The sequence below is a fragment of the Rhodnius prolixus genome, unplaced genomic scaffold (genome assembly GCF_049639745.1).
Source record: "Rhodnius prolixus isolate KJV_2025 unplaced genomic scaffold, Rpr scaffold_15, whole genome shotgun sequence".
NCBI classification, from domain to species: Eukaryota; Metazoa; Arthropoda; class Insecta; order Hemiptera; family Reduviidae; genus Rhodnius; species Rhodnius prolixus.
This window is the reverse complement of record NW_027411605.1, coordinates 4066703-4085621: the sequence shown is the minus strand read 5'-3', so window position 1 is coordinate 4085621 and position 18919 is coordinate 4066703. Positions and strand designations below refer to the sequence as shown.

At 36.6% G+C, this 18919-nt stretch overlaps 1 protein-coding gene across 4 annotated transcripts in view; it reads right to left on the bottom strand.

Moving 5' to 3' along the window:
• LOC141454934 (glutamate receptor ionotropic, kainate 2) overlaps positions 1 to 18919 on the bottom strand; it is a 491708-nt gene that overhangs the window by 20607 nt on the left and 452182 nt on the right. The gene's annotated exons all lie outside the window — the stretch shown is intronic.

Below are 18919 nucleotides of genomic sequence, written 5' to 3'. Positions count from 1 at the left end.
CCGTCGTTTGTGTAAGAGGTGTTAGTTTCGTTTTGCCGAAAACATGATACTACACGTGTAGTAGAGCAACGAATTGTCGTGAAATTTCACATCAAAACTTGGTAAAACCGCTACAGAAACTTATCTTTTATTAAAAGAAGTTTATGGCGATGAATTATTTATCACGTGCGCTGAGTTTTTGAGTGGTTCAAGTGTTTTCCAAGATGGCCGAGAAGGCATCGGAGATGATGACCGCCTGGGTCGCCCTTTAACAACATTACATTACTACCGTGAGGTGCTTGCTCAACTCCATGAAAGAGTAAGGAAAAAAACGACCCGATTTGTGGAAGAACCTGTCATGAGTTCTCTATCAAGACAACACGCCGACTCACACTGCATTGTGTCTGTCAAGACGACGTTTCTAGCCAATTATAACATCCCAATTTTAGGCCATCCGCCTTATTAGCCTGACCTGGCCCCATGTGACTTTAGAACTGTTCCCCAAAAGTCAAAGTCTGCATTAAAAGGAACACGATTTCAGTCCGTTGAAGCTGTGAAAGAAGAAGCGGCACGCGTCATGCAGGAGCTCACAGAAAAAGACTTCCAGCACGGTTTCTGAACAATGGTAAATTCGCTGTGGAGCGTTGTAGGGATAGGGGAGGGTTGTATATTGAAGGTGATAATAACTAAATATGTATAAATTTAAAATAAAATGTTTTATAGCAATAGTCTCGATATTTAATAGCCACACCTCATAAGTGCGTCATTAAATTTCTGGATTTGAAGGAAATCACATGACCGGAAGGACAAACTAAGCCAGAACCTGGGGAATATTGACAAATAAAAGAGGAAGTCGCGTTTTTGTAGCACCAAGACTTGACATTTTACCAACTTTGTACGCGTTTAACGATAGAGTGATTAGTAACTCTACATTTACAATTAATCGCCCCGTAGTGGCAGCAACCAAAGCCTCTATTTCTTATTCAACATGCTCTGCTAGCCTAACAAGTCCAATCCATACACAGGGGATGTGTATGTTAACTTTCGTATTTAACGCAGAGTTAATTACATAATTCTACTGCTTTTATTTACATCGAAATGTATTCATGGTATGTTCTAATACTCAATTCATGTACAGCATCAATCTTTCATGCATCCAAAGTATAATAAGCGAATCAATTCAGTTTAATTAATTTATTATATATGTTTAACTTACTTTAGCAATCCTATATAATAAACAATAATTTTCAATACAGGAATTCAGCGAAAACTATATTGTAACAGTACAAATTTAATAAACCACAATCCTGGAAAACTGAAGTCCATATTTTCATTTACAGAAGGTTATTTTAAGGGTGCAGGCTTTTCCGTTTAGAGTTTTCACTGGAAATTTTCCATTTTGAAGTTAATCTGGGTGGGGAGAGGGGGTTACGAAGAAAAAGTGAAGTGAAAATGGAAAATTTTTCCCGGAAGTAGTACTTTAATGAGTAGATATTTCCTCCTGCTATTTCCTCCTACTTCTATGGGTGCGTCCCACTAAGCGTTCACAACGATCACGTTCACGACCGCGCGGTTTTGCCCGTTCCACTTGCTTGCGAACGTTACAATCGAAAACTCCAAGTGGAATGGACTATAGGGCGTTTTAACCGTTCGTAAAAACATTACAAATGGCGACCTCGAAAATAAGACAGAAGCTTGAAGAGGTTGTTTTTTAATTTTAACCCCGTTTATAAGCAGTTATAATAAACTTTATTAATTATTGGTTAAGTTGACTTATATTAAAAATATTATATATAATTCAATTTTTATATTACATTTTAGTGAAGTATTTATAAAATTTTACGTTTAAATAAAATTAAAATGTCTTTTGTGGCAACAGTAGGATATTTTTTATTAATGCAACGTAATAATGCTTTAGAAAGTTCTACATCTGTTTCCGATGAAAAGTGGAATGCAATTTCACAAAATCGCAATGGTGAAAAGCGAAAACTTAGGCCACGTATTATTAACTATCAAAGTGTAATTGGTCGTTATTCAGTGATTTATTAAGTAAAGGGATAAGTAATTTTTCATTTTATTATTTTTTTGCAGACTTTCGAGAAACACATTCAATTATTTACTTGAGATAATACTTTCATTTAGATGATATAATTTTTTCGGTCGCCATCTTTTCTTTGCGCCAAATTACTGAACGCCCACTTCGACCCAGCTCTTAAGGTGGGGGGCGTTGTGAGCTTCGCGTGAGCGAAAATAATGACGTCATTAGTGACGTTTTCGCCGCGACGACCACTATGACCGCGGTCGTCAAGTGGAACGGCTGAAGGTATATTTAGATCGTTGTGAGCGCTTAGTGGAAAGCACCCTATTTCCGACTTCTACGCTTTCATTTAGACTTCCTGGAGTGATTACAAACATATAAATCTACAGCTTTTTTTTATTTTTATTTTTAGAAATATTTCTCGTCGACAAATTTGATTTGAGAGAATTTCCGGAAGAGAGGCTGGATAGATTCCATCTGAAGTGCCATTTTTTTGGGGGGGGCAAACCGGAAATGGTACCTTTAAAGTACAGTACAGTATTAGTGGCGTGTTTATACCAGATTTTGGTTTAAATCACAGTGCATTTTTATTTAGTATTACAAATTTTTAAATTAAAATCACGAAAACTAAATAAAATTTGTAAAGATTTGCAAGTAAATTGGTAAATTAAAAAAGTAAGAAGCAACCACCCCCCTCACCATAGCTTGTCATCCTTACAGATGAACTATGGGAACAAATTAACATTTTTACAAGAACTTTTTAGGGAGAAATAAGCCTTAGAATTGGAATCTCCAGGATTTTATTTATGCCCAATTCACACGCACACATACACACACACCGGGAAGTAAATTTCAGGATGTTCTGTTTATGAAGGCATTTCCAGTCGTCATCTACAAAGAGTTCTGTCCAACAACTTCTTTTTTTTAGCAGACTTCTTCTAACAACTTCTTCTACTCCTCTATTTCTGATAAGATTGTTAAGACGTTGATAATAAGGGTTGGGTTACCAAAATGCCAATCGAACCTAGATCTAATATTTATTTTAAGAATGCTTTTTGGAAGTGAAGAGGAAGCTTTTAAAGTTTTCATTATTTTGAAGATTTTTCTTTACACAGGATTTCCCAATGAAAACAATGACGTCAATTCAGCTACTTCCTTTTATGCTAAAGGGTTTTAGGTTAGTAAACAATTTAAGCACGAACACGCAGGTGTTAGAATATTATGGAGATACTTTACATGAAAAACAGCTGGTCTTTAACGAACAGCTGATACAAATTTCTAAGCAATGATACCAACTGAAAAAAAAACAAAAACAAAAAAAATTACCTTAGGATTAAGATCACAACCTTGTTGCATCAATGAGCCCAAAGTAAACCAAAAAGAATTTGCCAAAGTGAAATCATTTTGTAAAACATTTTCATAACTGATATAATAATCATCAATTTCATCATCATTATCTTCATCAACATCATCATCATTATCAGTAGAATTTAAACAATCATCAGTTAAATGATAGTTTTGATCATTGATTAATGTATGAATATGATCATCATTTTCACATTGGTCCTCATTGTCTGCACAATAATTGCACACCATTGGTGGTAACCATTCACTGGGCGAGAATCTAGCCACTAACCATATGGTCGTTGATACGACTATATAAGCGATCGCCATCCATATCCATATGTCCATGGCTAATGGATTTAAAAATGAGAACATACGATTGGGCATCGGTTTGCTTACCTGTTGGAAAATAAATTTGTAGGGTAAAGTTAGAACTTAAAGAGAGAGAGGGAGTGAGTAAGGGAGAGGGGGAAGGGGAGAGAGAGGGGTAAGAGGGATAGAGGGAGAGGGAGGAGTGAGGAAGAGAGTGAGAGGGAGAGGGAGGAGAGAGGGACAGAGGGAAAGAGTGGGAGTGAGGGAGAGAGAATGAAAGGGAGGAGAGGGAGAAAGAGGGGAGGGGAGAGAGAGAGGGAGAGAGAGGGGAGAGGGAGAGGGTGAGAGAGTGGGGAGCGAGGGATAGAGGGATAGGAGGAGAGAGAGGAGTGAGGGAGAGAGTGTGAGAGAGAGAGGAGATAGGGAGAGAGAGGGAGTGAGGGAGACAGAGCGAGAGGGAGGAGAGGGGGGGAGAGAGAGGGATAGAGGGAGAGAGTGGGAGTGAGTGGGAGTGAGGGAGAGAAAGTGAGAGGGAGTGAGTGGGAGTGAGGGAGAGAGAGTGAGAGGGAGGAGAGGGGATAGAGGGAGAGTGTGGGAGTGAGAGAGAGAGAGAGAGAGTATTTACTTAATAAATAATTTTTTTTGTAATACAACTTCCGTTTTTGATATTTCGCCGCATATCCTGTCAACCTTCGTCTTCAGCCATACGCAGTTAGTTGCTTATGTTAGCAACTTGTGTTAGTAATTTTCCATGAATTCGTGCAACTTTCAGGGGATAGGCAGGCACCGAACTGATGCTTCTAAGTAGGTATATTCGTAGGAAACTGTTATCAGAGGTGTTCGTTGCCATGCCGAAGAGTTAACAGCTTAAGGATCATTAGAAGAGGAGCCCATACTCCCTAAATAACCTGGATATGATGGTAGACAACGATGGTCTCAATTTCTCCTTTATTTTGAAGATAATGAAGATTCTATTACCCAGGGATCCCTTTTCTAAGCTAGTAACAATCTTCCACTTTTAGCATATCGGCCTAAACCAATTAAACATGGATTTCCGGGCTATAAACTCTTCTTATATTCTAAGTACTGTCATCATACCAGACTGAGATATCAATCCTCTAGCCGAAACAGATCTGCACAATGCTAAAAGTACAAAAGTTACTCCAGAAGATGTAGATCTTGCAATCGGTTCCCATGGCAACTAACCATATTTTCAATTCCTAAGAATTTCCATTTCATTTCTGTGCTGATCCATTAAGGGCTTCCCACCACGATTGGGCCGACTCCATTTACCAGGCCAATAAAAATATGGAGGAAGGAGTTGCGAAGAATGATTCCTAATAATTTTATTTATTATTATCTAACTGCAGAATTGATGAGGCAAAGGATACTATGTTGGACGAATAAAATACCTTTACGGGAACAAAACGAATAGAATAATTGGTTCAGATTCCAGGAGCATCTAAAAACAAGAACAACCTGGAAAACATCAACTTTTCTTGCCCTTAAAAACGAGAACACAATGAACAAACAAGTACTGAAAATGGGACCCACGCCCAAAAGAACAAGAAATTCCCCAACTGGGGTTACCCTGGTGAATTACTTAAGGAATTAAACAAGTTTGCCGTAACAGAGAGTGGTAGAGAGACAGAGACACTGGAGCAAGTTTAACGTTTAAGAAGGAGACCATAAACAATAACAACAAATGATAAAGTTTTGGGTAGAAGCGAGATATTCTACAGTAACCAACAAGAGGGACGCTTTAGAGAGTGGAGGGCGGGGTTAGGTTTATCTCTGTTGTGTCATCTTGCTGGCCTGGCACGGGAACTAAGTGCAAAGATTTGGAGGTCTCTGTTGGTAGTTGTCCTCATTGGCCATGACACAAGAGCATGGCAAAGTGAGCATAAGCATAACATTCAGCGTCAGTTAGCACACGACCATTCTATATCATCTAGACACTACACTGTATCGACCTTCTGTTTCGAGCAGCTGATCTCCCGAATAAAACGTTCTGTTGTCCCCAGATCCCATTATCTACGATGTACTCCTCCTTCCACTGTTCCTAGTTTCAACCAATATTCCCAGTTTCAGCAGAAGTAGGAATAAATGCACATTGCACATAGAACGATTTTAAAAAAGAAAAGAATTGCAAGAGACTTGCAGTCTACCGATTCTATCAAATTTGGAATTTGGTATTGAATGCCTATTTTTAATAAAAAAAGAAGTTAGAAGAAGAACATTTAAATGAAATGAGACTTTAGAGGAAGCTTAGACCCTCCATTTTCTTCTTAGGACAGCCCTACAGTGAACTTTCCCAGAGGAAAAACGTTAACAAGATTTCCAGCTTTTTATAAAACCAGCACTTAACATACAAAAAAAAAAAATAAAGAAAATTCATCCCAAATGGTTTTCGAGGATAATCACGAAAACTGAAAGAGCCTCCTACAGGAAAATTCGTACTTCCGGTCGCACAGATTTTTGTTTTGTTTTGTTCAAACACGCTATTTTAACAATTCATTAAACACTGATTAATAATAATAGAAATAATAAGTTGACCTGTAGCTTTCGTAGTGAACGGTTGTGCTAGTACGCTCTGCATTTATTTTATGTTTTAAGTGATAAAAAGGATGATTTTTAATTGTTTTTTATGATCAAACTTGTTAAAAAACTATTTGCTACATAAATGTCCAAAATTTGTTGACAATTTAAAGTGAAATCTGTGAAAAATCGTCTAAATTTGAGTGGAAACTGTAAATAATAGTTAATTTTTATAAACATAAAAGGGCAAAAGTATCATATCAGTTGAAAGTTGGTGGGGTCTTTATCTATTCTGAAGGAGTGGGAGTTGAATAGTTGAGATCTATGTAGTGCCACGCCCACCGTCATTCTCGCTGAAGTAAGAATACAGATAACAGTAAATTGGATATATTATGAGCCAATGTTCAGGTAATGAAAAAATTAAACATAATATTAAAAAGAACGGTACTCCTAGTAAAATAACTAAGCGAAGAAGGTGTCTTAGCTCACCGGAAGAGGCCTCGAAAATTACGAAAAAATTAAGTTCCGATATGATGGACATTGATGATACCGTTATGGATAAATTGAGTGAATTGTTAGATTCAAAACTGTCTATTCATTTTCAAGTTTTGAAAAATATTGAGTGCAAATTAGAAAACGTTATGGAAGTTAATAAACAGTTAACTAAAGAGGTAGCTGAGCTCAAGGAACAAAATAAGGAAGTAAAAAGAAATGTGGAATTTTTGATGAGGAGATCAAAGGCCAAAAATATTATATTTAGGGGATTTTCTGAAATTAAGGAAGGTGAAAATATGACTAAGTTAATTCAGGAAATGTGCAAAAAATCATTTGGTATAGAAAATGTATTGATTGTTAGAGTGTACACCATAGGGCCGGATCGTACATCAATTCTAGTTGAAATGATTAAAACTTCTGATGTACAGCATATATTGAAAAATGGCAAAAATTTAAAAAATACAGGAATATGGGTACACAGAGATCTCATACTTAAAGATAGGATAAGAAGGAAAAAACTGCTGGAGATGAAAAGACGCATATTGGAAATTGATAAAGAGGCTCGAGTACTGGTTAGAAATGATTACTTTCTATATCAAAACAAAAGATTTTCTTGGGAAGAAGGTAGTGGTTTTACAGCGGCTAATGAAGAGGATATGGTGTTAATTAACGGCTATCTAACCCCAGAGAAGAGGAATGAAGAGCAAAAAAATGTGAAGTAGTCCGTTTGCAGAAGGCGGAGAGTTATGTGTGTGGTGTTAGTGAAATTTGTGAAAATTCTGAGATTAGTTTTTCCATTGTCAGTTATAATGTGGCAGGTATTCGCAGTAAGTTAGATAAAGTAATGTTCTTTAATTTTATTAAAAGCTCAGATATTTTTTTATTATTTGAAACATTCGTAGAAGAAAAAGATTTTAATTTCTATGAAAATTCGTTTGAGGGATATGATTTGTATTGGATAAGTGGTGTGAGAGATAAATCATTTGGCCGAGCGAAATGCGGAAGTTTGTACGGTATTAAGAAATGTTTAAATTCCCTTTTTAAATTTATAAAACTTGATAATTACACCGTGATTCATTGCAAAGTAGACAATCATGAATTCTATATTATGCCAGTTTATTTGAGAGGTGCGAATTGGTCGGAGGATTTTGAGGTAATAAGCAATATTTTAAATAATAATGCAAATAGTAAATTTGTCATTTTAGGAGACTGTAATATTAGAATATCTAATGCACAAGAAGTGTATTCTGACGTGGTTTTAGATGAATTTAAATTTAATTTAAAGAGAAATTCGAAAGATTTTGTTAAAAATAAAAAAGGGGATACTTTTTTGGAATTGTGTGAAGATTTTAACCTAGTAGTTTTAAATGGGAGAACGCCAGGGGACAGTGAAGGTGAGTTTACGTTCATAGGAGGTCCAGGGAGCTCAGTGAACGATATATGTGCCGTATCATTTGATCTTACAAATACTATTCATGATTTCAAAGTATTGCCTCAACATTACTCCGATCATATGCCCATTCAGTTATTGATTGAAGCTGCCTCCAAAAAAAGAAAAAATGAAGTATTTCCATTACTGCCTAAATTGATGTGGACAAATGTCGATGAACAAAATTTTAAAAAGAAAGCGGAAGTAAAGGTAGATAGTTTGAATTTGAGCGTTTGTAATGCGCAAGAAAATATAAATATATTAACAAATATCATAAGAGATTCAGCGTGTTTAGGTCATTTTAAACAGAATAGTGCATGTTCCGTTAGTAAACCAAAACAGATATGGTATGATTCAGAGTGTAAAAATAAAAGAGTACAATCATTTGCCCTGTTGAACCTTTATAGAAAATATAATGTAGACCTCTTTAGGCGTATGTATGTTCAGTGTAATAAACAGTATAATCAGTTGATTAGGAAAAAGAAACAACATTTCTATTTATCATTATATGAACAGTTCAAAGAAATAAAATATGGAAACAATTTTTGGCATGTAATTAAATTTTTTAAAAAATCTAAATTTTTGTGTGGAACTCAAATTCATAGCGAAGATTGGGTTAAACACTTCAATAATTTATTAAATCCGCATCATGATATTTGTTCTATTAGTTATGTTTCGCCTTTTATCACCTTACCCTCTGTTGATAAAAATTTTACACTTTGTGAGCTAACAGACGTAATAAATTCCGCAAAATCTGGAAAGGCACCCGGAAATGATAGAATTCCGTATGAATTCTTTAAAAACTGCCCAACTAATTTTATTGAAGTGTTACTAAAGGTATTTAACAATATGTATGGCACTGCCAATATTCCGGAAACGTTTTCTCACTCAATAATATTCCCACTGTATAAAAAAGGTGATGTAAATGATGTTAGAAACTATAGGGGTATTTCATTTTCTGATTGTGTTTCGAAGCTATTTACAGGTTTGCTGTTGAAAAGAGCACAAGCGTGGGAAAACGAAAATAATATTCTTAGTGAGTCGCAGGCGGGTTTCAGAAAAGGATATTCTACAGTAGATAACATCTTCAATTTAACGAATATTATAAAGCTTAAAGTGGGCAGGAAGGGCCACAAACTGTATTGTTTTTTCATTGATTATAAGTCTGCGTTTGATACTATAGACCGAAATTCTTTATACTGTAAACTATATTCACTAGGGCTGTCTACTAGATTTATTGAAACATTAAAGGGTTTGTATAGTGATACTAGATCATCGGTATGGACCCCTAACGGATTAACTAGTACGTTTAAAACTCTAAATGGGCTTAAACAAGGATGCTTATTATCGCCGTTATTATTTTCATTGTACTTAAACGATATCGAACATTGTTTGGGAGGTGGTATACGTGTGGCCGGTGTAACTGTAAAATGTTTGTTATACGCCGATGATGTCGTGATTGTGGCTAGTGACCCAATAGTCCTTCAGAGTATGATAAATAGATTGTCCGCTTATTGCGAAACTTGGAATTTGTCGGTTAATCTTGATAAGTCGAAGGTTATGGTTTTCAGACGAGGAGGGAAATTAGCCAGGAATGAGAAGTGGTATTTTAACAGAACGGAAATAGAAGTAGTCAAACAATATAAATATTTGGGTGTTTGGTTAACTCCACAATTAGCTTTCCGACACCACTTTGAAGATCGACTTCGTGCGGCTAAAGCAAGTATTATGGCGAATTACAGTAATGTATTCAATAAAAATGGTATACCGATTTCAGTTAAATTTGAAATGTTTAATGCAGTAGCTAGAGCCATAGTTAGTTACGCCGCGCAGACTTGGGGGTTCCTGTGGAGTGATAAAATAGAAAGTTTAAATACTTTTTTCATTAAAAGATTGTTTCTGTTACCAAAGAACACGCCCAGTTATGTTATATATTTGGAGTCGGGTTTGACACCTATATTCGTTTTTACACTGAGCTTACATTATCGCTACATCCGGAAAGTGCTTACTTTACCAAATACACGATTACCAAAGATTTTAGCGGAACAAATTATAAGAGAAAAAATATTTTGGTTTAAAGAATTTAATGATATTTGTGAAAGGCAGGATATGGAATTAATAAAATATGACAGTGGAGGAGAGCATCAATTTGAACTTTTAGTTGAGAAAATAAAACAGTCATTTAAAAGAAATTTGATGGCTAAAGCTGCGGATTCGACTTTTCATTGTTTGTATAAGGAGTTAACTATAGATCTGGGTGAAAATCATTACATTAAAGATACTAACAAGTTACACTTTATGCAAGCTATGATGAGGTTGAGAGGGCAGCTAATAAATTTAAACTACAGAGTGGGTCGTACAAGCGAGAGTCACCTCTGTTCAATGTGCAATCTCAATGTAGTTGAGGATTTATTGCATTATGTGGCTGAATGTCCAGTTCTTAAAGAATTTAGAATCCGGTGGTTCAATAAGAAAACGCTGACAAAAACAGAAATAATTAGTTATCTGAATGGGCAGAATAATAGTTTTAAGCGTCTTTATTGGTTCCACTTGGAAGCAGCTAATTACAGACAGTTTTTGATTTCTAATTATAATTTTTAATTTTATTTTTTTATAAGAAGGTTTTTAATAGAATTTAGCGGATTTCATTAATCAATTTAAATTTGTTTATATTATTTTTGCAATTATTTTAATTTTCTGTTACAAAGAATCTTATTTGTTTATGTAGTAGTTTATGAAAAATATCTATAATAATGTATAATTTTGTAAGTGAGGTCAACCTCTGCAGACGGACATAATGTCCATGCATTGTGTGGTTTTCTTAGTTTTCTGTTCTTTATTATTTTGTATCGTTATTTAATATTAAATAAACACACATTATTATTATTATTATTATTATTAATAGAAATAATAATGTTCCTTGCAAGTAATTGGTACTTTAAAATGTAAACCATATTTTACCCCGGCCCAAAAGGGTCGTAAAATGAGTTTTTCTGCGTAACATCTTTTAAGTTCCGCTACTACTTACATCTAATTACGTCTAATAATAATCAGAGATGTGTAATTCAGTTTGAAACGTCGGAAAAACCAACACGGTTACTTCCTCTTTCGAGTCAAAAATTTAGGAAATCCATCAACTATTCTTTCCTTTTTTTTGTTGGTAGTAGTGAACTAATCGCCTATTTGTTCAGGCGGGGCTTTACGTCCAACTACCAATTAAGTGTCGTGGACGTAGGCGACTAGCAAACATACTTTACTGTAAATTCCTCATATTAACCATTGGGAATATAGACTAGTACCGCAATACATCTTAGCTTTGCGGGTCTAGCCTATAACCGCCTTACATACTTTACTATAAATTCCTCATATTAACAATTGGGAATATAGACTAGTACCGCAATACATCTTAGCTTTGCGGGTCTAGCCTATAACCGCCTTACATACTTTACTATAAATTCCTCAAGTAAACCATTGGGAATATAGACTACAATACATATTAGCTTTGCGGGTATAGCCTATAACCACTCAGCTATCGTGGCACCTCCTTTGTTGTAGATAATAAACAATCTTTTATTTTATATTAATATAACGCAAAGGTTATTCCAGAAGGGTCTTTTGTGCTTCAAAGATACAGTCTAAGAGTGAAGAATATAACACTGCAGAGGCTGCAAACAGATTGCTGCAAGAATTGCGGCCATTTATTTCACTTTAATTAAATGAAGGAGTAATTAGTTTTAAGTTAGATGCATGGATCAATAATTAAATTGACTTAGGAAATGTGGTTGATTATTGTGGCATAGGGTGCTTAGATTCTGTCCTGTTACCGATTATTTAAGGCATGAGATGGAAATATAAATAATCGAAAAATAAAGAAAACATCCTCAGTTCTTTCTTACCGCAAAGATCGGCAATAATTTTAACTAAGACTCTTTGGAAGGGACTGTAAGCCAGTGGGGAGATGGTATAATAAAGCTTTCTAGACGCAGAGCTAGGGAAAGATGCGTCCGGCTTAAGAAGTAATGAGGTCATTCGAGATTCCGGGTGCCCAAAAAATTGTAGCGAAAGATTCTCTAGCATTTATATGGGCTAGCACAGTTACATACCCACTAACGATGCGAGAAAATGATAGAATAAGTTTTGGCGCCATTGGGTTGTATATATACAGAAAACAGGAAAAAAAAGAAAAGTTGAATAATAGAAGAAGGGAGAGAGCAATATTTCCGGTCTGGTAGTGTGTGTGTGCGTGGTAAATTTGTAGTGACATGTGTACACTATCAAGGGAGGAGGAATGATGAAGCTGTACACAACTATCACATCTACGAGCTCTACCGCCTCTCCAGCAAGCGATGGATTTTGGTGGACCCTACCACAAAGGGCTGCCAGTATTTTCCAACTAGAGGACACGCGGCTAGTGCAGGTTTTTTTTTCTTTTTTAGAGGCTTCGCAGGGCATATAGCCTTCCCTTTAGCAATACATAGTATAACCTACTCGTCATGCCGTCAGCCGTTTCGTTGTATAGCCTCCACCACTGCAGACATGTTGATGGATGGACGGTTGTTCAAATATTCATTAAAACCGTTTTTTTTTTTTAAGAGAGGGGGTGGAAGAGGCTAAAGCGGGGATAAACTGGACCACCACTGTATATAGAGTATGTACAAACATACATACGTACAAAAAAAATACAAGATATATATTTACATATACTATATCACCATTAACATACACCGCAACGTACTTAATTACACTGCTTAAACTTATTTTAACATTAGCTTAAATTTGACTATTAATGTCGATAAAAAAATAGTTATTTATTTAACAAGTGTGGAAAGTAGTACTTTTCCTCACACGAGGCAGGGTTTGCACGCACGAGCGAGCGAAGCGAGGCGAGTACAAGTGCAAATTGCCGAGTGTGAGGAAAATACTTTACACTCGAGTTAAATATTATACTTTTTCTGCAACCATTAGGGTTATTAACTAAACAGGAATCACCATTTTAAATTTCTATAAGGTAACACTACAACCTTTTTAACTGTTATAATTAAAAATATCTAATTATTTATTAAAGTATTATTTTTATTTCTATATTCCTTTCAATTTTATTTTTTATTTTTTTAATATTCCTTTTTTAATTATTTAGATAAAATAAATTTAAATAAGCTTATTAAAGTTTTACAGAAAATATTTAATAACAAAACTTCTTATATCAAGGAAGCACAATAAAGTTTTTTCACTCACTAGTGAGGAAAGTGACACTAATGGGAATTTTTCCCCACTAGTGAGGTAAAGTTGGGCATTACACAGCTGATTTTAATTGAGTAATGAGAACATTCCTACTCGTACATGGTTGCAGAAAAAAGTATTTTTCGTCTACCACTGAAGTAGAATTGCTTCGATTTGCCAATTTTAGCATTATTTTTACCTTCATTTTTATAAATTAAACCCTTTCAATAGCTAAGGTTATAGCCGCCCTAAAGTTTCCTGGCTAAGAACCAGTGTTCCTTTGTCAGGAACAACACAGTCCATCTACCGGTAGTAGAAGAGAAAATTCAAGCTAACTGTACGGCGAAAACTGCGATTGTACAAGACCCTGATCCACCCAGTCTTGACATACAGCTCTGAAACCTAGACCACAATTAAACCAGATGAGAGAGGCCTCCTCCTAGTCTTCGAAAGGCGAAATACTGCGGCGAGTTTTCCGGCCCAGTGGTTAAATCCATGAAATTGGCTAGACTTCAGTGGGCTGGGGGGCATTTGGTTAGAATGAGGGACGCGAGGACATCCCAAAGAAGGTGACGGATGAGCACCTCTATGGAGTTAGCGAGAGTTGGGAGGCCGAAGCTGCGCGCAGGGCGGACGGTGTTGCAGGTGATGCTAGGTCGTTGTTGAATATCTCCAACTGGAGAGCGCCAGCACAGAGTAGGACTGATTGGCCGGAAACTGGTTGAGGAGGCCAAGACTCAGCAATGAGTTGTAGCGCCATTGGATGATGATGATGATGTACCGCGAAAACCAATCCTAAAATTCTTGTGAACTCCTAACAAGGCGTTGCCTAAAGTGCTTAGGACTTAGGAAAGCGGATATGTACTTCACAAGAGTGTAAGTTCATCTTAGGGCTCAGTTTCAACTTATTGTACTAAGTCGTAGACTTGTAATTAAATCTGTGGCTTGTTGTAAGAAGTGCCAATGTCAGATTTTTGGTAAAATTGAGTAAGAAATCTGTTTTGATATTATTAGTCATCAGAATATTTCTGGCAAGGAGTGCCAAAGTCAAGGAGTTCAAAGTAGTAACTGAGTTACTAAAACTCAGTAAGTGCCAATGTCAAAATTTAGCATCAATATTCCCCCCCCCCCCCCCAGGTAAACCAAATAGGATGTACACTCGTAATCCTTTTTTTTGACATTGGCACTTCTTGCACCAAGCCACAGAATAAATAATAATAACAATTACGAAGACTTCTAACAAATTTATCAATTTGTAAATTTAAAATCTAAAGATTTGTAGTTTGAGTAAGTCAAGTTGTGCCCACCCTGGCGGTTTTTTTCTTTCTCCTTTTAAAGGAATTCCTCTGATAGTTGAAGGGTGGTCAAAGTCGTAGAGTAATAGTAGGCCATTAGATAATGTGAAGGAGTTCAATTCGAGGATTCTCGCTCCAAAATTTACGGGAAGCCCTTCTTAATCTCTGGGCTGGATGGCTCTCAAGAGTTATGGTAGGGGCTGCTGACTGGTCCATGCTGACGATATATGGAACCCCTGGCTTGGAGACTGGCTGGTCGATGATTGGTCATCCAAGTACTGCACGTGACCGGAAGGAGGTTCCTCAAGCTGTCCAAACTTGGAGGAAATGCCATTTATTGTACATTACGAATAAATGAAAAAAAAAAAAAACTGTAAAATACCAAAAATAAACTAAATATCAGATCATCAAGTTCGAGTTGTAGTGACTTTTTTGCTGTATTTATAACGTCATGATACATTTACAACGTAATCTCCTGTCCATGGTCGGCTACAGTGGAATTGATCTAATTTTTGTTTTTATCTCTAAATCTGTCTCAGTTGGGTTTTCAGTTTGTGTTCACATTACTCTTCAAAATGTCAATCCCCATTATATCCTGCTTTTCCGTTCCCAGATTCAATCGGGGGAAAAAAGGAAGAAAAACCAACAGAAAATCCAACAGAAATAAAAAGGAATCTGATATAGCATTATTGGTGCTTGGTAACTTTATTTGTACAGCAGACTTCCGCTTATATATATACGTACTTCCTCTTATTTCTAGTAACAGGAAGTGCAGTGACAGTTTTCACCGGAAGTGTGTGTGTGTCCAGAGTACATGGTCAGCGGATGTATACTAGGTAAAGTTCTCTATCTTGCAGCACAAGAGATGTCGTTATCAATGAATGTTTAGGTCAAGTTGATGAACGTTTCTAAACAAACAAACGTGAATATGCATTACTTGATCTATTTTGAACAAAACCTTTGAGAGCAACTGAGCCTGAATTAGTGTTTCGAAAAATGGTAAATATAAGTGGATGAACCATAAGGAAGATTATCTCGCTCTCCCACAACTTTAAGAAGTAATCCCATCTTCTTCATCATCAAAGACCCATACTGAATGCGTGCAAAGTAGGTAACCTGGGATTATACAGCTACCGTCAACTCACTTAACAGGAAAATACAGTACAACCTTGATTAACCGGCCCTCGATTAACCGGGATTCAGATTAACTGGGATCATGTTGAGTCATCATAAGAACACCTCAGATCGGCGCCAAAACAAAAGTTAATTTTCGGTGGCGACAGGAAAATGTTTTGCCTTCCGATGTACCATAATTGTAGACGTGGCAGCTACTCTTTTATGCCTGATTTTCTTGAAGGGTCATTATGTATGTATGTATGTATGTATGTATGTATGTATGTATGTAAAAAAAAGGATTGCCGTCTAAGATAAGAGTTGATCTCTGGGAAGAAACAGTAATGTATTACTATGTAATACTGTGTGTATTCGATTTAACCGGGATTTCAGTTTTGCCGAGGTTGGTATAGCCGGAGGTCAGCCCGGTTAATCGAGGTTGTACTGTACTCTAAACCCTAAACTGCTAAGCGTTCCAATCAACGCCCTAACCCAAAATGGTTCCTCCGAATCAAGGGATTTCCTCCCCGTTACGCTTCCCTACCAAATGACCTTAATGACCCCCTTTTTGTTGTCGATCTGGTTACCTCTTGAAACAGGAAATTCCACTCTAGCCATTGCGCCCTCACAGATCCTCATGATCAGAAAATATAAGGCATTGCCTAAATTGCTTAGGAGTTCATCTCAGGGCTCAGTTTAACTTATTGTACTACGTCGTAGACTTGTAATAAAATAAAATAAAAAAAATAATGCCGAAGGCAACTAACAAATTTATCAATTTGTAAATTTATAAAATCTCGAGATCTGTAGTTTGAGTAAGTAAAGTCGTGTCCACCCTGGGGGGTTTAATTTTTCCCTTTTAAAGGAAAAATGTATATGTAAATTTTATTGAAATAGAGAGTGCAGATTCACTGGGAGGACGTTTTGAAATGAACTCTCTGAAATGCTGGACATTTTACTACTCTTAAAAAAAAAAATAAAGGGGGAAAATGCCAAATCGGAGTTGCGAACCTGCAACCTTGAATATTCATACAGTAATATATATATATATACAGAGATTGCTTTATATATATATATATAAAGCAATCTCTGGATATAGAAAGTGATGACAAACGTTGAGGCGGAGAGTGGGAAACTCCCAAGGATTGGCGATAGAAAGGAGAGAAAAAAAGAGGCCTATTTTTTGGGGGGGGGGGGGCTGGAAGGAAGGTCCCGTTGTAGGGAACGTTAGGAAGCCCTACTGCGTTCAAGGACCGAGCCGCCATCGTTTCCAAAAAAAAAAATTTACATATCCGCTATGAATGTTGATTACATATCCACCCTGGCGTAACCTCCAACCCCTATCCTTTTACTATACAACCACAAATGAGTGAATATGTCCGCAGAGAGGACTCAGTTAGGAGATGATATTAGGGAAAAAGGGGAATGGACAGAGGAGAGAAGTGGATGAACCCGGAATGTATAAATTCTTGCGGGCGTTTTGCGGGTGGTGCGAGGATGTGCACAGAACGTGGAGGGTCATTAATGTAAAATGTATTTTTGTGGCTTTGTGTATGTATGACGTCATAGTGCGACGGATATATGTATGGAGTTTGCGTAGGTTTTGGTTTTTATTTATTTTATTTCCAAGTTGCGTACAGTTTATGTATTTATTTATTTATTTTTCCCCCCTCTCCTGCATTCTTTCTGTGGTATTGTGCGGCTAGAGTCGGCCAGCTGACATTGGGAGCGTAATATTATTCAAAGTTGCTAGTATTTACTTTAAGCCGCTTGCCTTGTTCTCTGTACTAAGGGCTAAAAAATAAATAAAATATAATACAGTTCATGTTTTGTATGTTTGTAGCTTAAAAAAAAGAAGTCTTATAAAAAAAAAAAAGATTTTTATAATTCTCAAACTACTCAAAATGTTAGTTGCATTAGAATCCGAATCCATGTATTACAATGAAACAGTACAGAAGAACTACGCATGCGCCAAATCCTACACCGACAGCTGTGTTAATCTTTCGATTACAGCGTCTCACATGTTTGTAGAGAAATCTGTCTGACCGGAACCGTCGTTTATGTAAGAGATAAAGAGTTTCGTTTTGCCGAAAACATGGATACTACACATGTAGTAGAGCAACGAATTGTCGTGAAATTTCACATCAAAACTTGATAAAACCGCTACGGAAACTTATCTTTTATTAAAAGAAGTTTATGGCGATGAATTATTAATCACGTGCGCAAGTTTTTGACTGGTTCAAGCGTTTTCCAAGATGGCCGAGAAGACTTCGGAGATGATGACCGGCTCGGGTCACCCTTCCACTTCCAAAACGGATGAAAATATCGATTATAATTAATCAACATTACTAGCACTGAGGTGCTTGCTCAACTCCGTGAAAGAGTAAGGAAAAAAACGACCCGATTTGTGGAAGAACAAGTCACGGGGTTCTCCATCAAGACAACCGCGGCGCCGGCTCACACTGCATTGTGTCTGTCAAGACGACGTTTCTAGCCTAGTACAACATCCCAGTTTTAAGCCATCCGCCTTATTCGCCTGACCTGGCGGCCCCATGTGACTTTAGAACTCTGTTCCCCCAAAGCCAGATCTGCATTAAAAGGAACACGATTTCAGTCCGTTGAACCTTGCGAAAGTAAAAGAGGCACGCGTCATACAGGAGCTCATAGAAAAAGACTTCCAGCATGGTTTCGAACGATGGTAAATTCGCATGGAGCGTTGTAGGGATAGGGGAGGGGTGTATATTGAAGGTGATAATAACTAAATATGTATAAATTTAAAATAAAATGTTTTACAGCTTCAGTCTCGTTATTTAAATAGCCACACCTCGTATTTAGCACAAAAAGCACAGAACCCCTAAGTAAAATGACATTTAAAGATGTGATTAGGTCTATCGCAATGCTGGTGAACATTGTTGACGTCATCCGTCGTAACACATCAAATTTTTAACTTCCATTACATTAAATTCTGCTCCAAATTCCTCTGAAAATCCGAAATCAGTCAGAAACTAAAAAAAATACATACGCGTGTACTATAGTGATAAAGTGATACTTCCTGAGATGAATTCAATGACCTGTGCAGAGGAAATAAAAAAAAAAATCACCCTATTTTTGGGGAGACTGGGCAAAACCTTTAGAGTGTTTCCCAGATTAAAATCC